This window comes from Syngnathoides biaculeatus, chromosome 2 (assembly GCF_019802595.1).
Source record: "Syngnathoides biaculeatus isolate LvHL_M chromosome 2, ASM1980259v1, whole genome shotgun sequence".
Taxonomy (NCBI): Eukaryota; Metazoa; Chordata; class Actinopteri; order Syngnathiformes; family Syngnathidae; genus Syngnathoides; species Syngnathoides biaculeatus.
In genome coordinates this window covers 28,129,806-28,153,837 of record NC_084641.1, presented here as the reverse complement: position 1 = coordinate 28,153,837, position 24,032 = coordinate 28,129,806, and the positions used below count along the sequence as shown (strand labels likewise).

Below are 24,032 nucleotides of genomic sequence, written 5' to 3'. Positions count from 1 at the left end.
CCTGGACATGTCCAAACCATCGAAGTCTGCTCTCTCGAAACTTGTCTCCAAAACGTCCAAACTGTCCCTCTAATGAGCTCATTTCTAATCCGATCCAACCTGTTTACTCCAAGCGAGAACCTCTGCATCTTCATTTCTGCTACCTCCAGTTCTGCTTCCTGTTGTCTCTTCCCTGATCCGTACATCGTGGCCGGCCTCACCACTGTTTTATAGACTTTGCCCTTCATCCTAGCGGAGACTTCTGTCACATAGAACACCAGACACCTTCCCCCAAGTGCTCCACCCCGCTTTTCTTCATTTCCTTACCACACTCACCATTTTTTTCTGTATTGTAGCTAACATACGTTTCTCCTAACCCTAACCTAATCTTTCTGAGACGCCCACAGCGAACATGAGCACTCGGCGACGAGTTGTCGAATGGCACATGTTGAAGCATGGATGGGGAAGGAATTTTACAAAATATGCGCGTTAATCACAAGGAGACATTTCAGCACCGGTAGCGCTCAGACCGTCACACCGGCCTGGTTGTGAGGGAATGGCGTAAAAATGCCACAAATGGGTTGGAAATGACAATTGCACCGCCGGCAGAAAGTGCACACAAATCTGTGGATGCCACCCAATTGTGACGGATTCTTGACTGACGACGTGCAATCCGGCAACAAAACTTTCCCGGAAATCAGTTAAGCAGCTTTTGTATAATCCTGCCAGATAATTAAATCGTTAACAAACGGTGATTGCTACGTGACGTCCTCTTAAGCTCTTGCAGAGGTAATTAGATTGAACATCGGAAGTAAGACTAAGACGTTTATAGCTTGTAGGAACCTTTAAACCTTTTCAAGTTCCTAACAAATAAACCCTCAATAATCAGTGTAAAAAGAGAATACAAAGATATGTGTATATACCCCAACTAATAATGACAAATTAAGATTCTGATCCAGACATCAACGGAGTTGAGGTCATTCCACTAATGCTGGCTTTTTGATGACGAAGACAATTGCCCAGGTGCAAAAAAAATATTGAAAAGGATGGAGAATACGTACTCAGTTTTTGACGTCCTTGCTCATCCCCTTCACGTTTTCAGCTTTAACCACACAATGGGTGCAAGCGATTGCTCATTGTAGTATAACTAGAGCAAAACCAGGCGCGAAATCAGATGTAACCTTGAATCTCTGAACTGGGATGACTATTTCCATGTTTTAAGAGGTTAAAAACTGCTGTAACGGTTGAGACGGTTTCTTGATTCTCGAACATCTCGCTTCCCATTCTGGCTATCCTGGATTGAATGGACGTCTCACAGCTCAACATTCAGAGGTCGTAGTCACTTTACGTCACAGTAGAGTAGTTAATCTATGGATTATAATAATCAAAAATTAGCGAGCGACAGTCGTCATGAAGCAACAAAGAAATCACCGAGGGCGAGACAACATTTCCATTTTCAATGTATTGAATTGAGCATCAGGTATTGATACTCTACCCATCCATCCATTTTCTGAGCCGCTTATGCTCACGTGGTTCACAGGAGTGCTGGAGCCAATCCCAGCTGTCATCGGGCAGGAGGCGGGGTCCACCCTGAACTGGTTGCAAGCCAATCGCGGGGCAGACAGAGATAGACAACAGCCGCACTCAAAATCATACCTAAGCGCAATTTAGAGTCTCCAATTAATGTACCCGTATTTTTTGGGGGGATGTGGGAGAAAACCCAGAGTGCCCAGGAAAAGCCACGGGGAGATCACGCAAAGTTCACACAGGTGGGGGGCGGGGTTTCAACCCTGGTCCTCACAACTCTTGAGGCCAGTGCTTCATAGCTTGGACCACCGTGCGCCATCTTTTAATACTCTAGCTAAGCAATATTTTATCCACGAAAGTTGGGGGTACAGAAATTGTTTGTTATTTGATATTATAATACATGAATAGTTTTTGATAGTGATCTTATCCTTGTGAGGTTTGGGGCTATATTTCTCTGTCATTGCCGATATGGTGACCCACTCTAGATGTCCAATCCACTATCAAAACGAGAAATGTACTTGGTTGCCGAAGCTTAGCAAATGCTTCCTCTGCATCTCAAATTACTGACGATTATGAATAACTATTTTGCCCTTTTGCGGTCAGTCTGAAGCCACTCAAATTTATTATTCGGCTCTCGTAATCCTACTGAAGTTGGTCCATGAAAACGTCCGAGTGCCTGTGCCTTGCATCGATCCTGCTCTCTGTGCATTTTCCTGGTTTTTTTTGGGTTTTTGTTTTTTTTGTGGACTATAATTCACCTCGAAAAATAGACGACTCAAAAAATGAAAACAGGTCAGGCCCTCGAGCAAAAAAAAAAAAAAAAAAAGTAATGTTCATTAGAACGCCACAGCTGGCCTAAATTAACAGCGTTGGTCATTTCCGAAATCATTTCGGCGTTTCTGTCACGGTGCGTACACCAGTTTGCAAAATCTAATTCTTGATGAGAAATATAATATTTCGTATGCACTTATACGAAAGTTTAAAAAAAAATGCAAACACAAATATAGTACATTATCATGACGGATGTCAAATTATACTCGGTACTTGCATTCTTCAACAGTAAAGAAATATTTTTTTTTAGTTGAAAAGTATGGGATTGGCTAGTAAGCTGCCTCAAATATGGATTTAAAAAAGAAAAGTTTGCTTCCAAGCTCCCGATTCATGTTTCAAATGGTTAAAAGGTGATCCCTCACTAAGGCTGTGTTGTCCATTTTGATTTTTCTGCGAAATGTGAACAATGCAATGTCTAATTTTCTTCACGTCCTCTTTCTTATGTGGATATAATTCAGATATGCATCCAATGAAAGTTCAGTACAGATGCAGTTTTTCGCAAAAATTTGACAAGTCAATCACGCGACAAAAGCAACGACGGACGAAGGAGCAGAAAGCAGTTGGTGGCGAAGAGAAGATGTTTTAGAAATATTGCCGTTGGTCATGACAAGACCGACGCATACATAACGTGATGTCGGTTGACGTCGCAAACTTCATGAAAAAGATCAGATTTAACAAAACATCAAAATTAAACTTCATCTTCTGCTGTGTGAATATAGCCTCATTTATAATGGACCTTTCCGATGGCGATCTTAAGCTCCGCCCCCTTAGCCATGTCCCACAGGCTTCCAAAATGGCGATTGAACAGAACATGTTTGAAGTTGATTCTCTATCGCGTATTCCAGATAATATTGGGGTAAGTTTTTTGCCAAATGTGTCAAACTTATCCAAGAGAGTTCCACAGAGAGGTCACAACTATTTCACGCAAGGATATGTACACGGAATTAAGATTTTGGTCGGAGCAGGAAGCAATGTCAGAGTTACAGTTGGCGATCGATGCAACAACGTTTGACGCCTCACAAACTTCATATTGAAATCCAACAGGATAAAATGGTGGAATCGTATTGCGCATGTAAAGCAGGGTGAGTACTTTTTACTTGGAAAGATCACGAGCAATATAATTGCAGTCTTTATAAGTGAGTGGGTGAATTCATTTGATTTGGCTCGTAATGGAACCCAGTACTCCGTCTTAAAAGTCCGACGTGATACAAATAGGCAAATAGACATTCCTCTCGCATGAGATGGCGCATTTATGTATCCCTAACCCGAGTCTTCGGAATAAAACATGACACACTTCAATCAGCAGGTTAGTGATATGCTAACAGTGAAAGTTGTTTTTCTGCAATGTATAAAGCACTGATGATAATTCAATCAAACTCAGAGAAGATACTTCTCCCTCACTTACCTTCGAAAATACAGCCTTGTTTTTGTCGATATTGTTCACATTCAATTGTTCGTGCGGTCGTCCGCAAGCCTCAATCCCTCGTAGAGACTTCGTCAACTGTGTTTTAGGCTTTGGAAAATGGATCAACCGGGCCGCTTGTAACCTAGCAGGATATCTTTCTTCAGAATTGCACGTTCCCCAAGCGCATCTGAGGACCATATTCTTCGTAACATTAACTTTTTCCAAGCGCACGCTACTGACAACCGGCGTCGCTTGTGGGACAACACGGCGAGAGGGGCGTGTCAAGCCAGGGGTTAAGACAATGCGGCTATCTGATTGGCTATTATTGTACGAGTGATTGACAGGTTGGAAAAGTCCATTAGTCGGCATTAAAGCACTTCATGCCGCTACAGGGGCTCTTACTGTATTGTTATGGAAATGCAGTCGTATAAAATGTTTAGTGCCGTATAATGCCATTTTTAAATCAATTGGCAATGTAACCTATTACATAAATAAGGTGAAAGGGAAGAACAGCTCAGGCAAGAGGCTTGCAAGCCCGCTGAAACCGTCTCAGATGATACCGTCACTGGGTCAAGAGGTTAATGCGTTTGTTTATTCGCATCAGATTCATTATCTGAGCATGGATTCATTTTTCAGCATTGTGCAGTCCATTAAAGCACTTCCAAAAGCAAAGCCTTAATTGGAGGGAAGTTAATTGCAGTGATTAGCAGCCTCCTCTTGAGAGGATGTAATTGGGCGGATGAACGGAGATTGTCACCAATTTACTATACTGTGGCGCTTACTGGAAGTCGGACATCGAGATGACATGTGGGCCACATCCTCGTCCATATTCCCCCTTGCCATTCATTCCCCGATTTCCTTCTGATAGTCTGCACACCTTTCTAAAGTACAGCAATTGTTTTAAACGTTTACATGATATTCACGTTGCGGGAGCTACGAAAAGAACGAATCATTTGGATCGAGACATTTTGTTCATGTGGAGGACCAGAAGCCTGCTATCGGACTGAGTGTAAGGGCGGTGTGGAGATAACGTCGCCAGAAGCGCGTTACCTTATCTCAACCTTTGCTCAACCTTGCTGATCCCAAGGGTGAATCCGCATCGTACGAGGTAAGTTGGGGAAAAACTGTGAAGCACGTTTGCAGCTGGTGAGCATGCTTGACGCCCAAGCCCCTCAGTCAGTCTCATGTTCTCCATTCACCAAACTTTAAGACACGATCAGTGGCTGAGGTTGCACCTCCAAAAAAGTCATAGATAGACAATAGACTACTTACATCAAGTGGTTATTATCTGAGGTCGTTGTTTACATTGACACAAATATGCCCAAAGCGCAGATGTATTACAGTCACTGATAATTGGACGAGCGCGTTCACGCCATCGCACTCGCAAACCTGCCCAGTCGAGCACGCAAAATTACGTGCGTAAAATCAGTTATGAGTAGAAAAAATAGATATTGAACGACGTCGCTTATTTTGTGTAGTCTTGACCAATGTTCCCTCTGAGATGCGCCGCTGCGCAATTGCGCACTTGTCGCACATTCTCAGCGCACATGAAAACCGATCCAGCGTCTTTTTTTTTTTTCCTCAACACGGAAGCACACGGTCTTTGAGCTGCTGCTCAGCCTACTTCTACTTCCTAGTTTACCTGACAACCCCCCCCCCCCGCTTTTAAAGGGGTACACTCATAATTACAAACGGAACACACACCCGCAACTTTATCTCTGCGGGCATGACTGGTGGACCGCACCCGTAACTTTATATCTGCAAGCATGGCTGACCACACCCTTACGTTTTTCAAATGTGAGTGACTGGTATTATTACGTGCAGGGAATCACAACACTGGTAAATAATAACAAATGCGCAAAATATTAACCATGATAATCTTTACCACTGACGTACTTTAAATCCATGTAAAAATCAACACTTCCACTCTGCTATGCTTATTGTCTTTACAATACATTTGCAATGTCAAGACTTCCTCTTGGAACTTTTAATAATGTTGTGCGTGTCTTGGCAGCAACTTCAAATTATTGTTGTTTCAACATAATCATCATTTTTTGATGATGTTGTGCTTGCGTTGATGGGGTGTATCCAATCTGTCTCCACTGCGGGCGCATATTTCATTTTTCTCTCAACAGTTACTTGTATGATATATAATAGTTATGGTATACAGGCATAATCTATTCTAGCGTTGCCTCTACGACTATCCATCCATCCATTTTCTGAGCTGCTTATCCTCACAAGGGTCGCAGGTGTGCTGGAGCCATCCCAGCTGTGAACGGGCAGGAGGCGGGGTACACCCTGAACTGGTCGCCGGCCAATCGCAGGGCACATGGAGACAAATAGCCGCACTCACAATCACAACTCGGAGCAATTTAGAGTGTCCAATTAATGCGCATGTTTTTGGGATGTGGGAGGAAACCGGAGTGCCCGGAGAAAAGCCACGCAGGCACGGGGAGACGCAGGTCCTCAGAACTGTGGGGCCAAACCTTTATCAGCTGATCCCACGCGGCACCTCTATGACTACAATATGTCAAAATACTTATCTCATCTATGCCCTTCTTCTTCTTCTTTTCCTTTCGGCTTGTCCCGTTAGGGGTCGCCACAGCGTGTCATCTTTTGCCATCTTAGCCTATCTCCTGCATCTTCCTCTCGAACCCCAACTGCCCTCATGTCTTCCCTCACCACATCCATAAACCTTCTCTTTGGTCTTCCTCTCGCTCTTTTGCCTGGGAGCGCCATCCTCAGCATCCTTCTACCAATATACTCACTCTCTCGCCTCTGAACATGTCCAAACCATCGAAGTCTGCTCTCTCGAATCTTGTCTCCAAAACATCCAGCTTTGGCTGTCCCTCTAATGAGCTCATTTCTAATCCTATCCAACCTGGTCACTCCGAGCGAGAACCTCAACATCTTCATTTCTGCCACCTCCAGTTCAGCTTCCTGTTGTTTCTTCAGTGCCACCGTCTCTAATCCGCACATCGTGGCCGACCTCACCGCTGTTTTGTAAACTTTGCCCTTCATCCTAGCAGAGACTCTTCTGTCACATAACACACCAGACACCTTTCGCCAGCTGTTCCAACCTGCTTGGACCCGTTTCTTCACTTCCTGACCACACTCTCCATTGCTCTGTATTGTTGACCCCAAGTATTTGAAGTCGTCCACCCTCGCCATCTCTTCTCCCTGTAGCCTCACTCTTCCCCCTCCACTTTTCTCATTCACGCACATATATTCTGTTTTACTTCGACTAATCTTCATTCCTCTCCTTTCCAGTGCATGTCTCCATCTTTCCAATTGTTCCTCTGCATGCTCCCTGCTTTCACTGCATATGACAATATCATCTGCGAACATCATGGTCCAAGGGGATTCCAGTCTAACCTCATCTGTCAGCCTATCCATTACCACTGCAAACAGGAAGGGGCTCAGAGCTGATCCCTGATGCAGTCCCACCTCCACCTTAAATTCCTCTGTCACACCTAAGGCACACCTCACCATTGTTCTGCTGCCATCATACATGTCCTGTACTATTTTAACATACTTCTCTGCCACACCAGACTTACGCATGCAGTCCCACAGTTCCTCTCTTGGTACTCTGTCATAGGCTTTCTCTAGATCCACAAAGACACAATGTAGCTCCTTCTGACCTTCTCTGTACTTTTCCACGAGCATCCTCAAGGCAAATAATGCATCTGTGGTACTCTTTCTAGGCATGAAACCATACTGTTGCTCGCAGATACTTACTTCTGTCCTGAGTCTAGCCTCCACTACTCTTTCCCATAACTTCATTGTGTGGCTCATCAACTTTATTCCTCTATAGTTCCCACAGCTCTGAACATCCCCTTTGTTCTTAAAAATGGGAACTAGAACACTTTTCCTCCATTCTTCAGGCATCTTTTCGCCCGCTAGTATTCTGTTGAATAAGTTGGTCAAAAACTCCACAGCCATCTCTCCAAATTGCTTCCATACCTCTACCGGTATGTCATCAGGACCAACTGCCTTTCCATTTTTCATCCTTTGTAGTGCCTTTCTGACTTCCCCCTTAGTAATCATTTCCACTTCCTGGTCCTTCACTCTTGCCTCTTCAACTCTTCCTTCTCTCTCATTTTCTTCATTCATCAACTTCTCAAAGTATTCTTTCCATCTATTTAGTACACTACCGGCACCAGTCAAGACATTTCCATCTCTATCCTTAATCACCCTTACCTGCTGCACATCCTTCCCATCTCTATCCCTCTGTCTGGCCAACCTGTAGAGATCCTTTTCTCCTTCTTTCGTGTCCAACCTGGTGTACATGTCTTCATATGCCTCTTGTTTAGCCTTTGCCACCTCTACCTTTGCCCTACGTCGCATCTCGATGTACTCCTTTCGCCTCTCCTCAGTCCTCTCAGTATCCCACTTCTTCTTCGCTAATCTCTTTCCTTGTATGACTCCCTGTACTTTGGGGTTCCACCACCAAGTCTCCTTCTCCCCTTTCCTACCAGATGACACACCAAGTACTCTCCTGCCTGTCTCTCTGATCACCTTGGCTGTCGTCGTCCAGTCTTCCGGGAGCTTCGGTTGTCCATCGAGAGCCTGTCTCACCTCTTTCCGGAAGGCCGCACGACATTCTTCCTTTCTCAGCTTCCACCACATGGTTCTCTGCTCTACCTTTGTCTTCTTAATCTTCCTACCCACCACCAGAATCATCCTACATACTACCATCCTATGCTGTCGAGCTACACTCTCCCCTACCACTACTTTACAGTCAGTAACCTCCTTCAGATTACATCGTCTGCACAAAATATAATCTACCTGCGTGGTTCTACCTCCGCTCTTGTAGGTCACTATATGTTCCTCCCTCTTCTGGAAATAAGTGTTCACTACAGCCATCTCCATCCTTTTTGCAAAGTCCACCACCATCTGCCCTTCAAAGTTCCTTTCCTGGATGCCGTACTTACCCATCACTTCTTCATCGCCCCTGTTTCCTTTACCAATATGTCCATTACAATCTGCACCAATCACAACTCTCTCGCTGTCTGGGATGCTCAGAACTACTTCATCTAGTTCCTTCCAGAATTTCTCTTTCAACTCTAGGTCACATCCTACCTGTGGTGCATAGCCGCTAACCACATTATACATAACACCCTCAATTTCAAATTTTAGTCTCATCACTCGATCTGATACTCTTTTCACCTCCAAGACATTCTTAGCCAGCTCTTCCTTTAAAATAACCCCTACTCCATTTCTCTTCCCATCTACTCCGTGGTAGAATAATTTAAACCCTGCTCCCAAACTTCTAGCCTTACTACCTTTCCACCTGCTCTCTTGGATGCACAGAATATCAACCTTTCTCCTAATCATCATGTCAACCAACTCCTGTGCTTTTCCTGTCATAGTCCCAACATTCAAAGTCCCTACACTCAGTTGTAGGCTCTGTACATTCCTCTTTTTCTTCTGACGCTGGATCCGGTTTCCTCCTCTTCTTTGTCTTCGACCCACAGTAGCTGAATTTCCACCGACGCCCTGTAGGTTAGCAGTGCCGGGGGCGGGCGTTGTTAACCCGGGCCACGACCGATCCGGTATGGGATTCTTTAGATGAACGCTCATATTTGTTTGGCACAGTTTTTACGCCGGATGCCCTTCCTGACGCAACCCTCTGCATTTATCCGGGCTTGGGACCGGCCTACAGATTGCACTGGTTTGTGCCCCCATAGGGCTGCATTCTTATCTCATCTATGCCCAATGAGAATATTTCTTTTTGGTATAGTGTTTGAGAAAACAGTATTCAGAAAGTGCAGTTCTGCAGTCTGAATCCTTTTCTTCATCAAAAAGAGAGAAGTTTAACTTGAGTTTAATTCCTACATTCTGTGGGGTACCGATCGATTTTTTGCTGCGTGAGGCGATCTATCTTCCACAAAGGGTTCTCGACACGCTCCGCTTACGGGCCGTGGCAAATGAGGCCGTTCATAGCGATGACGTGACACAACGGCGTGATTGCGGACAATCGAGCATAATTCACGAGTTCGAGCGCAGCCACTGGCCAGCTATAATTAAGACGGCTTGGTTGCGGATTGAAAGTTGGCGTGTTGGAGTTCCCGGAGATCCCTTGAGATAAGTGGAGGTGGATGCGCGTGTGGGTGGTGGTGGAAGCGAGGGATTTTTCAGCGCAGGGAGGTCAGGTGTTTCCTTCGTGGAAAACATCTCAAGTTATATTTAATAAGCACAGTGAAAGTTTAGTTCCAGAATTTGTTGGTACTTCTACAAATGTGCATTTTCCTGCAGAACTGCAATCCAGTTTAATCAGCTCACTGTAGTCAAATCCTTCCTTCTAGCTCATCTCAAGGTTGCTTTAAATGGACTTTTCACTTCTTTGGATTTAAAGCTTTTATCAAAAGACAAAAATAATTTCACCCATCTCATGAGTCAACATCTGTAAATGAGTTATCCTGATAAGTTGAAGGGAAATGTCCAAACGCTGCAAAATAGACAAACATGTCTGCTCCGACGTTAGGAATGTACAGTGTGAAGACAATTTTCCTTTTTTTGCACTTTCATTATTTGCTTAAATATGACCTTAAACATTTAATCAACGGATAAAGTGTTGCCCATTTGCTAAACAGACAAGGATGTGTTGTGGAGCCGGTGGTTGTCCTTGATCTTTGTACGCAGAAAACCGGCTGGCGCCATCCTCCTATCCCAGGCGTTGCCGGGGAGACGAACGACACCAGATAAGGAGCCGAAAGTTACCATCCCGGCCCAGGATCTGACCTTGCGTGGGGTGTGGTGGGGGGGGGGGGGGCAACCACTTCTACCTCGGACCCATACATAAAAAAACTTTGTTACTGGGCAGCTTTTGTCTTCTTCTTTGGCTATCCTGCCAGAAGACACACATCTCGTGTGCGACAGATATCTAGATAAGACACGGACGTCTGAACTGCCCATTCCTTTGTAATACATCCATGTGCTGTTAACTTTTTCTAATCATTGGTCATATCTTCCTCGACTCGTGAACATGCTCAGGGTCCAAACTCGCAAATCCCTACAATTGGAAGCTAGGTTCGTGAACCATTCAGTTTTTGAACAAAAAACTGGTGCCCGGTTCACATATTATACTGTATTAAGGTTCATGAACAGATTTGGCAAGGATCTCAGTACAGTTCCTCAATGCTGTGTCATCATAACATGTATACAGCTATAGCGCTATTAGACAGCTGAAATATGTAACCGATAAATAAAAAGGATATACTAGCTAGGTATGAGTACGGTGTTTCTGTTTATAATCTCGCTACATAACATATGTAGAATTGACTTGCAGTAAAAGTTGGATGCAGCGACCATTTGATATTCGTGCGTGCAGAGCGTGGCCAAAGGTTGAACGTACCGCAACAACAGTCGTCTGAGTCTTACGTCACCTTTGTGCCTCACTCTTAAGGGCCCTCATCGATCTAGCGTGCGTATGAACATTTCCACGTGAAGTGTGTGATTGATCAACATAGACTGTCTGTCTGAGTCATTCATTCATTCCAGAGAATAACTCTGTGGGCAATTGGAACTCCAAGCAGGAGGATAAGCGGAAAAATGTTTAATGTCACCAAACTGCCATCAATCCTCACCCAAATTTATGTGACTATCTCCACTCATGGTCTCTTTCTTCTCTGAGAATATTAGAACGATCGCCCCAATATTTTGGAATTCATGGATGTTAAGTACTTTTGTCATAAAGTGACGTTGAGGTTTTAGTGTCTACCGAGTGCCTACGGAGAGGAAAATCCCTAAAAATCCAAAATACAGGGGGGATCATTGCGATACTTTCAGAAGTTAACATTTCTAAAATAAATATCTTTCAGAATATTTTACACTATCCAATCAATTGCTGTTTTATTGTTGTTTTCTGAACTATGTAGAGCTACCGACACCTACGTCATAAAATCACCCGACTTTTGTTTACCTCGCCATATTGCAGGTCTAGAAAAGCATTATTCAATGCTAAGTCGGTTGGCGACGACGCGAAAATGTCTTATAGCACGACGCTCAGAGTCTTGTCCGATACCGTTAGACATTTAGAAGGTGAAAATAAACAAAGGCACGTGGAAAAATTAAATAAACTCAGCATAGAGGACCCCGTATTTAATGCCGAAGTTGATGTTTTCACCGATAAGAAATTAATTTGCTTCCGCTTGTCTTGGACAACTGGTTGTACACATGGATCTGGTGGGTAAGTCGTCGAGATATACACAGAAAAGTTTGAAAGCATATAAATGTCTGGACGCATACAAATACTTTGTTGCTGGATCTGTTCTCATCAGGAATAAATCCCACAGTGACGGTTTTGACGGCTTGTGAACGCGGAAGCGTGTTCGGCGACACGTTAACCTTTGCCGTATTCCATCGATCTTTTCAGCTATTATTCAATACGAATACCAATATTTAAATAAATGGCTCCTGGTTTTACACAAACTCGCATTCATTAACTATGATTGAAAAAATAAAAATAAAAAGAGGACGGAGTCGTCTCCATGGAACGTACACGGAAGCGTATTGCAGCCACACTTAACCTCTGTGACAGTTTTATTTTTTTGAACACGCGTTGTTCTCAAATGAGCCAACTTATCATTTTAAATACTTTTTGGTAATATGAGATTGAGAAGAATAGTTCCTACCTGAAATGAAGTAATCGCTACACAGGCGCGTGCATTTTGGTTGGGCACAGTCCATCATGTTTAATTGCCGGAATCCACCGATCTTTTCTGGTCTTTTCAGCTGGTATTCCATAGAATGATCTCTTTGAATATCTGTCTCGTCTGTTGTGACAACCAACAGCACAACAGGTCCCGGGTATTGGAAATATTCTCCCCCGGTTCAATGCCCCCCACAATGTCGAGCAGCTCTGTTTGACCGGCAATATGGCGTCGTGAAAATGGTGACGTCACGTGCACAAGCTCGATACACCGAGGGAGGATAAGTGTGTGAGAAAAAGGAGACAAGACAAATGTTTTATGATTCAGTTCTAGCCAACTGCACCGAGGCTGTGCTGTAACATTTTTAGGTGAAGACCTCGTGAGAGAAATTGGAGTCTAACGGAACCTCCTTCAAACTGCACTGACATTTAGTACCTATTGACTTTTTGCTTTTACACAATAGTTTCCCAAACGTGCCTTTTTGTTTTTAGACATTTCAAACATGTTTTTTTTTTTTTTAAATTTCCATTAGACTTGTTTCATCTTTTTTTTTTTTTTTCATTGTTTCGTGAGAACTGTGTTCTTTTCTGAGATGGGTGGGTCACACACGCTAGTAAGACCAAAGAATCATGTTGAAAACTCGCGCTGTGAACTGTCAAGGTTGAAGCTTGTCCCAGTTTCCTCGCCACTGGAACGAATCGCCTCGCTTTGCCCTTTCATGTACCAGCACCTCAGAGCGGCTAGCTGGTTGTGATGCTCTAGCATTTTTTTTTTATATCCATCAGGGCAGCTGACATCCGTCAAGTGTCTGCATTAGTGCCTGTTCTCCACTCTGGAAGCAACATTTTTTTGTCACTCCAGTCTGATAACACTCTCATGGCTCCAAACACATGATAGTAAACAGTTTTTTTTGGGGGGAGACTTTTTGCAAATAGTTTTTCCTCTTTAGTTCAAAGTTATTTTTTCCCCTACTGCGTTTTATCTTTAGACATTAGTTCTGTCCAATCATTGGACAAAACAAGTCCAATAGCTTCCTAGGCCATTGGGTCCAGTTTTCATGTAGCGCTGGTTGTCAAACATCATATTCAGAGGCGCAAAGAGCCATAGTTCAGTTCAAGGTGAACCAGAGGTCATCTGGATCTGGTGATAACGTGGACATACAGTGAAGAAAATAAATATTTGAACACCTTGCTATACTGCAAGTTCTCCCACTTAGAAATCATGGATGGGTCTGAAATTTTCATTGTAGGTGCATGTCCACTGTGAGAGAGATCATCTAAAAAGAAAAATACAGAAATCACAATGTATGATTTTTTTAAACAATGTATTTGCGTGATACAGCTACAAATAGGTATTTGAACACATGTTAATACTTTGTACAGTAGCCTATGTTTACAATTACAGAGGTCAAACATTTCCTGTACTTGTTCACCAGGTTTGCACATACTGCAGGAGGGATTTTGGCCCACTCCTCCAAACAGATCTTCTCTAGATCAGACCGGTTTCTGGGCTGTCGGTGAGAAACACGGAGTTTCAGCTCCGTCCAAAGATTTTCTATTGGGTTTAAGTCTGGAGATTGGCTAGGCCATGCCAGAACCTGGATATTCTTCTTACGGAGCCACTCCTTGGTTTTCCTGGGTGTGTGCTTCGGGTCACTGTCATGTTAAAGACCCAGTCCTGACCCATCTTCAACGCTCTGACTGAGGGAAAGAGGTTGTTCCCCAAAATCTCACAATACATGGCGGTGGTCATCCTCTCCTTAATACAGTGCAGTCGTCCTGTCCCATGTGCAGAAAAACACCCCCAAAACATGATGCTACCACCGTCATGCTTCACAGTAGGGATGGTGTTCTTGGGATGGAACTCATCACTCATCTTCCTCCAAACACGGTTTGTGGAATTATGACCAAAAAGTTCCATTTTGGGCTCATCTGACCACAAAACTTTTTCCCATGGCTCATCTGTATCATCCAAATGGTCACTGGCACACTTGAGACGGCTTTGACATGTGCTGGTTCAAGCAGGGGAACCTTCCGTGCCGTGCATAATTTCAAACCGTGACGTCTTAGTGTATTACCAACAGTCGCCTCGGCAACGGTGGTCCCAGCTCTTTTCAGGTCATTGACCAAGTCCTGTCGTGCAGTCCTGGGCTAATTCTTCACCTTTCTAAGGATCACTGAGACAATATAGCAGGGTGTTCAAATACTTATTTTCTTCACTGTACACTGCACGAATTAGGGCTTTCCTGGAATCGCTCAGGCACTTAGTTACTGAATCAGGGCTGATTTGAAGTCTTGTTGGTTTTGTTAGTCATTTCATGTCTAGGGGGGAAGAGATTTGCTATATTCACGTTTTTATTGGGGTCCAATCGGCAAGCCTTTTCCCTCAGTGCTTAATCTCAAAGTGGATAAACAGCATATGCAAATCTTGGTATGAAAGGCGTGTTTATAAGAGTCGATGCGCCTAATTTGCAAAAATCCCAAAGAGCAGGTGTGTTGATGCTCAGAGACGGCGCTCATGCTTGGTGGGCGTGTTGCTGTGATTGAGAGCCCTAACCCTGATTCCGAATAAACACCGTGTTCATAACTCAACATTTTACAAGTAGGTGTTGGCAACGTCTAAGAGTCGTGAACGCCACCAAAGAGGAAGAAGAGGGTCTTTGGGCTTTATGTAGCTCTGATGGCTTTCACAATGGACAATTTGGGAGATCACCACAAGCCCAAAATGACGATTAAAGCTAATAAACATTTCTATTTGCTTTTAGTCCTTTTACAACACCAAAAATGAACTGCTTGGCTTTTTTTTGTGTGTGCAAGTTTTGCAGTTGTAAATCCTGTTTTCGCCTGGTTCGTAAATTAGCTTTACCACATCAAGTTTGGGCCTGATTTTATACGGTCGAATGTGGCTGTTGTTCAGGGGCCGCACTAAATTGATGCCAAAGGTGCTGGACCACAAAATGTTACCATACTTGTTGTAATAATAAATACCATTAAGTTTTTCCCTTTGTTTGAAAGTAAAACAAATCATGTACATTAGGAACATACTCTATATTTAATGAGATTTTTAAGTAATTTTCAAAAACAATCTCAGATTTCTTGAAAATACTAAGCTTTAGTTGGTCTTTTAAGGCACAAACCTTTAATATTATATTATTGTATATATTATATTATATATTTGGAACTGAAAATGTTTGAAACAGATGAGGACCGAGGATGTTTTGTATTATTCTGTATTTGTTTTCTTTTTTTTTTTTTTACCCATTTTCTTCTCTGTCCAGCTTGGTGGATGGATGTAATACATTTAGTTTACATTGTTTAATAAGGAGGACAAATATCTAATACTTTGCTAATTTGAGCCACTAAACATTTAGTCTTCGAAATTATTGGATCAAAATGCTGCTCCATTTTTTTTTTTTAATATTCTGTCTGTAATATGTCACATCAAACAAGGCTCCTAATCAGCACGAACAACCTGTGTGTATTTATCTAACTCAGTTTGTCTTATCATTCTGTCGTTTGTCTGATAAGAGCAAAGCATTCCTTCTTGATCCAAACAAATCGTCTGAGGTGGGCTTGCTTTCTGCGCAGAAAGGTCAGCAAACAAATCAGAACAATTACCGTTCATGGCGGACTTTTTATCTTGATAAAGTCCATTCCGGACTTTGAAGATGAATTAGCAGATTATGCGTACATTATTAGCGGTAGGGTGGCATGCCCTCTTCTATAAAATAGCTCCAGATAAGTAAATTTTTTTTTTTTTTTGCGATTGCGAAGGTCACAAGCGTGTTTCCAGGGAGGCTGAAGAAAATACTTTCTATGTAGCTACACCTCTTCTTAGCTTCGTTGGCCACGTAATTAAGTAGCTGGCACAGTGATCAATCACGGACCAAATTGGATTTGTGCCGTTTTTTTTTTTTTTGTGTGCCCAATATATGACGTTGACCTTGGCATTCTACTGACATGAGTAACAAAATCCAAAGGCTCCATTTTTCAAGCAACAAGAATTCCAAAGCTCTCCTTAAAATGTGACCAGCCATTTTAAGAATTCTCCTTTCGGCTTGTCCCGTTAGGGGTCGCCACAGCGTGTCATCTTTTTCTATCTCAGCCTTTCTCGTGTATCTTCCCATCTAACACCCACTTGCCCTCATGTCTTCCCTCAAAATATCCATCAACCTTGACTTTGGTCTTCCTCTCGCTCTTTTGCCTGGGAGCTCCATCCTCAGCATCCTTCTACCAATATACTCACTCTCTCGCCTCTGAACATGTCCAAACCATCGAAGTCTGCTCTCTCGAATCTTCTCTCCAAAACATCCAGCTTTGGCCGTCCCTCGAATGAGCTCATTTCTAATCCTATCCAACCTGGTCACTCCGAGCGAGAACCTCAACATCTTCATTTCTGCCACCTCCAGTTCAGCTTCCTGTTGTTTCTTCGGTGCCACCGTCTCTAATCCGTACATCATGGCCGGCCTCACCGCTGTTTTGTAAACTTTGCCCTTCATCCTAGCAGACACTCTTCTGTCACATAACACACCAGACACCTTTCGCCAGCTGTTCCAACCTGCTTGGACCCGTTTCTTCACTTCCTGACCACACTCTCCATTGCTCTGTATTGTTGACCCCAAGTATTTGAAGTCGTCCACCCTCCCTGGAGCCTCACTCTTCCCCCTCCACCCCTCTCATTCACGCACATATATTCTGTTTTACTTCGGCTAATCTTCATTCCTCTCTTCTTTCCCGTGCATGCCTCCATCTTTCTAAGTGTTCCTCCACCTGTTCCCTGCGTTCACTGCATATCACAATCTCATCTGCAAGCATCATGGTCCAAGGGGATTCCAGTCTAACCTCATCTGTCAGCCTATCCATTACCACAGCAAAAAGGAAGGGGCTCAGAGCTGACCCTGACGCAGTCCCACCTCCATCTTAAATTCACACCTACGGCACACTGTTCTGTGTGGTCTAGAAACCTTTTTGTCCTGGATCACACAGTAGCAATTGGCTCACTGATTCAAATTGAAATCCTGGAGGAGGTCTTGTTCATTAATATTGTTATTGCTCAATGTCAGACTGAGAACTATTGATCATTCATTGACTTGTGAAACGTTCCTGACTGTGGGAAAGTGATATCTGAAAAGAGTAAAAACACAAAGATGGGTTTGTGTTCATCACTGAGGAGTACTGTCGCGTTGCAGCACGAGCACTCCCACAGCATATGGAAAAATATCCCATCAGAAGGAAGTGTGCAGTGACTCATAATAATTCATCTACCAAGTGGAACAGATTAGAACGGATGAGAATCGATGTATGAATTTGAAATAATTTACTCATGAAAAAGATCCTTTAAGTGTACACAATATTTCATATTGCTGTTTCTTATGATTGCTTCAGTTTTATCCTTAGCACCGATGTCTCTTAGAAAAATCTACACTTTGTAATTGAATGGAAGTGATGAATAGATGAAGATAAATTACATTATTTTATGGCTATGAATACATTTACATGCATTACATGACATTTGATCCGTGCATTTCACGGACCATTATTTAAACTACGGGGAAAAAGAAAGGGGGAAAAAATGCAAAGTAGCTGAATCTTTTTTTAATCACTGACAATTTTTGAAAAGAAAAAAATGCAATCAGCTTCATACGATACTTTAGTGCAGTGGTCCTTAAACACGAACTCTAAAGGGTTGTCAATGAGTAAAGGTCCATTAATTTAAACTTCAGCGCGAGCAGTCACATAACATAACGTAACGTAACTAGCTTGCGTTCCGCAGTCATTATCATCTCGACTTGATAAAAAATGAATTGATTGATTGTTTTTCCAGGTCCAATGAATCGTCTTTGTTGTGGTGAGGTGTCGGCGAGTTGGAGGGTTGTGTCATTAGCTGCGCGTGGGTTCTTGGAATGCCAGCGGACCGGCGTTGGCGCTGTCCAATTCCCCACAGCCTTGCTCGATGTGTAGCATGTAGCACACAACAGTGACATTTTAGGGAACGTTAACTGTTTAGTATCTTCACTAACAAGCAAGCTAAGGGGGCTAAAAAGCTTGCTCCACATCGGTGACATTGTTTAAAATGTCAACGTCTCACACTTAAGGAAAAGTTCACCGTTTATTAATATTCACTAGCCCATGAGCTACTGAGCTAGCGAGCCAAGGATCTTGGATTTCTCCACTGCAGTGGTGATGTTTAAGACATCAGCCCCTCGTTCCAAGTTGTGTATCTACATCCATAATTAACGAACACAGGGCAAAGCTAACTGTTTATTAGGCGTAACCTCGGCAGCACTACTTATAGAGTCTGTACTTGACAGCAACTTAAAAGGCCGCTGTCATGCCTATAAAAATTCTAAAACAGATATTGTAATGAAAAATACATATAACATTATTCGCTTCAATGTCACACCTGGTATGGGAGAGGAACAACAGAGATTTTCGGATTTTTCCGACGCCCCTTCTGACACGGAAGCTCTTTTCGAAAAAGAGAACACCACACAGTTGAGTGAAGTGACCGGGGCAATATTACCCTATCGTTTCGAGCCATATTTAGATGATACACGGATCACTTCTAACTAACAGCAGACAGTATGTACGACGGTATGTAGCACTCAGCCACGAGCGATGTCAACGCCGTAAAGCGGCCCGGCTCGGCACCGACGCGCACATCGATACATTTAGCAACCCTGACTTACGTAGACGGATATTTTGTTACGTTCTGAGAGAAGGATTACGCCCCCCCCCCACGCTAACTATTATTTTTGTTTTAGTAGCTCTAAACACACCTACGTGCCATTTGGAACCCATGAAGCATTCGTCCTTTGTACCTGTGCAATCCATTTTCCATGACGAACCGGGTTTTTTGGAAACATATGAAGAGTAAATCCGTCTTCCCGAGTGTTCGAATGATATCCAGCAATAAAACGAGCCGGCGTTTTGGCTAACACGAAGGAACAAAGGGCTACCTTCCCGCAGGTAAAACTGTTTCAAACACACGATGCCGCCTGAGTGGGCGTCTGCTGATAACGTCACTTCCTGCTTCTTCTCCAAAACAAATCCCTCGAGAGGGTTTTCATAGCGGGAGTGACAAAAAGCCATATACGTCCAAATCATGTGTGGTGAAAAAACGGCCTTCTAATCAACTACATACAGTCCATGCATTTAGAACTTTGGGTTGGCTTAATAATTTTGGTAGTAGAACCTTTTTTTTTAAAATTTACAATAGAATAACATGTCTTACTAGCTCTCCAACTTCTTTTTTTTTCCCCCAAGCTGTCAGTTGCAGAAGCACCGACTGTTTACTACGCTTCTAGCGAATTGCCAGGCATTCTCTACTTCGCTATCTCCAAGTTTGGACCGCAGAGATAAAATGGAATATTTCAACATGCCGTCGCTCACTTTTTCGGGAGAGCTTTAAGTGCTACGGCAAAGAGGACAACAGGCTTTTTTTTGCATCACACACACACACACACACAAAAAAAAATGAAAAGAATGTGGCGGCATGTTCGCTGTCTAACTCGGTCGCCACAATTCAATTCCCAGACAGGCGATAACACGATAATGGATGGCAGTCTCTTTACGCGAGGTGTATGAGCTGCCGCAGGCCTTAATTTCTATTCGCACAACAGATAGCCGGCCGTCTTCAAATTTGCTATTTTTGCTGTCGGATGTGAAGGAGGATAAACAGTGTAAAAAAAAAAAAAAAGATTCACCACAGGTAGTGTTAATTTTACGTAAACAGCGAAAAGAAAAATATTTTGTGCATTTGTATGCTCTACGTTATGTTATCGGGTTGCTGAAAAGAATGCGAAAGTAAGGAATGGTCGGATCACCCCCTCCGTTTGCCGTGTTGCATGTCACTTTGGGTGAGTGAGTGGAGAGGCTTTTAGGTGAGCTAAGTTGGTCTGAGCAAACAAGAAAACACGGTTGCTTGAGGCTGCCTCCTGCCGCCGTGTGCATAGGCAATGGGGTTAATTAGGGAACCCACTTTGCTCCTACTTTTCAAAGGATGAAATGAAAAATTAACCAGCAGCCCCTTTCACACCAGCGGGAAGCCATTGTGGGGAGACAAGGAAGAACAAGCCGTCCTGGTTAGAAGAGCTCAAAGAAACTTTTGGGGTTGTTCCCATGACATAAGAAGGAGCAGTGGTACTTCAGAGCAGATGCTGTGATCAAAGAGGAAGGGTGTACTCCGGGCCCGAAAAATTGCCCACTGAATTTCTCAAGATTTCCCTTTGATTTGAAAAGTAGTAAGCCGCGAGTCGGAGAAGTTTTACGGGTATTCCAAAACTTTCGTCCCGTTTGCGAGGCTGTGTGTCGCTACATTCGAGCTTGAGTGAAAGAAAGACCGTGAAAATCTCGCTCTAAATTATCAGCAACGCCCCCCCCTCCCTGCCGCCACCGCCACCCCCACCTGGATCTGGCTGTGTTCACACGTCAACGTCAGGTTTGGTTTGGTTCAAAGAAATGCCGGTGCGACAGCTCCGCGAACGTTACACAGGCATTATTAAAGATGTCAAAAGGATCTTTCCGAACACGTTGAAAGCGCGTCTTGCAAGGGACGGTCGCATCCCTCGACTTTTACCAATGATTCCTTGATATTAGTGCTGATATAAAAGGAGTTCATTTCGCCGTGTTAATTGTATAAACAGATGGTGATAGCAGCTAATAGAAAAGTAATGACATTATTGACTACGTTGACATCAAGGGGCCTTCCAATGAAAAGTGTGACTCTGAATGTTAATCACCAAAACATTTGCTGTCCAATCCCAGAGTGAGATATTGATTAACAATGAAATAAACAAGACAAAGATGGATGCAATATACACGGTTAGCAGCGCTCAGCATTAAACATAAACATTTGAGACGCATTTATCGTCAGCCGTTCTGTGAAAGACCTACAATTACGTATGCTGGTCACAGGCATGCTGCTACCCGTCTCGGCTTACTCTGGGCGAGAGGCGAGGTACACCCTGGACTGGTCGGCAGCCGATGGCAGGGCCTCGGTCTACGACGGAGATCCGTTCCCACAGTAATGACTTCATTCAAGTTTCGACTTAAGTCGGATTTCACCGTTAAAGTCGAAATTTATGATGAACGCTGGAATTGGCTTCACTATTCCCGTGACCCACATGAGCATAGGCAGCTCAGAAATAGATGGGTCTTGGTACTTCATGTAAAAAAAATAAAATGCATTAAAATAAAAAATATAAGCATCTTCACTTGGGAAGGGAGGCTGCGCTTAGCGCTTGCTAAGGAAGCAAGTGCAGGTAGCCAATGCTAGCGGTAAATCCCTCCTGAGCGTCTTCTCCTTTCTGCTCTTTCGAAGTTAGGAAAATATGCCGTGACTTTTCCCTTCATGAACATTAGGCTGATATTAAGCCGGCATTGATTCTGATCCTCGATCCATATTGAAAGTCGTCTTTCCGTCTGGGCAATGATCGAAGAACGTTGCTTTGTTGTTTTTTTTTTCTTCTTCACAAAAAAAGTTGCTTCATGATCACTCTATCACCTCATAGGAACAAAACCCTTCATGTGCGCTAAAATACGGGATTTGTCTTTAATAATAATCACCACGGTCATCCGACTGATGCCTTTGTCGGTCACGTCCATCGGTGTTAATCTTTTCTCTGACTTTTTTTTTTTAAAATTATATTAAAGGAAGACTCTCCTCCGAATTCATATGTAAAAAAAAACAAAACCTTCAATGTGAAGTAATATTATATTATACATATATTTTGTACAGTAATTGAAAATAAAAAGTAAAAAAAAAAAAAGAACATATTTGAAATCCAAGCAAAATCTGGATATGTGCCAGCTTTCAGAGCCAAACCGAAAGAAACGTCCTTGACCCCCCGGCCCTGACGTCGCCGGTGCTTTGCATTACAGACCATTCGTTCTCGCTAAGCCAAACAGTGCCGACATGTTCTGCACCAAAACTGAGAAAACGCACCCAAATTTGTCCTTCTTTAACCTCCCGTGGGGTCAACCTGACAGGATAAAGCTCTGGCTGTCATTCATCAGCGGGGAAATTTGCACGCATCTAATCATTACTGGTTATTTGGCGCCAAGTTATAGCCTCTCGTGCTGGTACGGTAAAGCAAAAACATACGTTATGAGCGTGGCGCCGTTGTTCAATCCCGAACCTCCGTGTGTGGAGTTCGTATGTTCTCCCCGTGTTTTCGTGTGTGTAACCTGCCTCCTGCCCGTTGACAGCTGAAATAGGCACACCTTCGACTATTGTGCGGCTAAGAAAATGGATAGATGGATATATACGTGTAACACTTCCCGGTTGCTATTTACGGGGATCTGCGCGTGCAAAAGCCCACTCCCCACCCCCGCTGACGGTAGATCGTGAGAAGCTTTGCTGCTTGATAAGTACAACTTGGTGTTTAAAAAAAAAAAAAAAAAAAAAAAAAGTCTGGCCACCTGCTATATATTCTCTACATCTAAACCAACTCCTCAGAAAACATCAAATCTCCAAATCTCTATTTCACGGGACTGTTATTGTTCTTTGTCAGTGCCACGTCCCTCTGAACACTTGAACATTGTACATTGTTATTTTTATTTTCTTTGCTCAACGGTCGGTATAGTGATAACACGGAGCATCGACTCGCTTTGATACTCGCTTTGCTGGCTCTAAGAACACAACACTTCCCGGTTCCTATTTACAGCAATCCGCCATAATGTGTAAAAAGGTGGGCGAAAAGGGCAAATAAACTCCTAGCACACAAACACAGATAAGCAATATGCGTTAGCTAAGCAGAACCGCTATGGTGCTGGGGCCATAATGGCGGACAAGACTCGGGTGTCGTAAAGTCGAAACGTTTTGGGTCGAGACCGTCTTAACACGAGAACTCCCTGTATTGTCCTGCAACCATTTACACTCACTTTCACTGCTACGGAGAATTTAGAATCTTTAATGAACGTAGCGTACGTTTTGCAATGTAAGACGAAGCCAGAGTATCCACGCAGGCAACGGGAGAACACGCAAAATCCACACAGGAAGGCCGTAGCCCGCGTTTGAACCCATGACCTCCAAAATGTGACGTGCAGAGCAGAGGTACAAATTCAAACGCGCATTCAACTACAATATTTGATAACTGGAGCCCGGTTGATATTTCCAGTGATTAGGAATTATTGCCCGATTTACATTACCAATAAATTCATCATAAACACAATATCGACGTTTAACAGTTTTACTCTACTTGCATGTCTTGTTTGGAAAAATGTATTTGTTTCTTGAAAGGTGCTTTGCTGGGCATTTGTTTCAATTGTTAATATTGTCTTCATGGGCAGCTCAGAAATGCATGCAATCAGATGTTAAGAGTAAATATAATTGTTCTAATTGCGGTAAAAGTGTGTGCAGAGAGGATATTATTGGAATACATTTTAAAAGTAAGCCTCCGAGCAAAAGACTAAAGCTCAGAGGGAGTGCGGACTCAGGGAAAAAAAAGGCTCTTTGATAGTCAGATACCCGTGACCGAAGTGCAATCATTTTCCTCATGCAGAAATATCGATTAGCAACATTTTAAGATACCCGAGAGTAAGTCGTGAGCAGTGCCTTGTAGACAGAAATAGAAGAAGCTGTGTCAACGCCAGCTGAAAGGGCCGTACTGTGAATAACACCACAGATCAAGAATA

General features: G+C 43.3%; 1 long non-coding RNA gene across 3 annotated transcripts in view; it reads right to left on the bottom strand.

Moving 5' to 3' along the window:
* The window catches only part of LOC133513870 (uncharacterized), a 158,289-nt gene that overhangs the window by 41,835 nt on the left and 92,422 nt on the right, over positions 1–24,032 (bottom strand). The window lies entirely within an intron of this gene.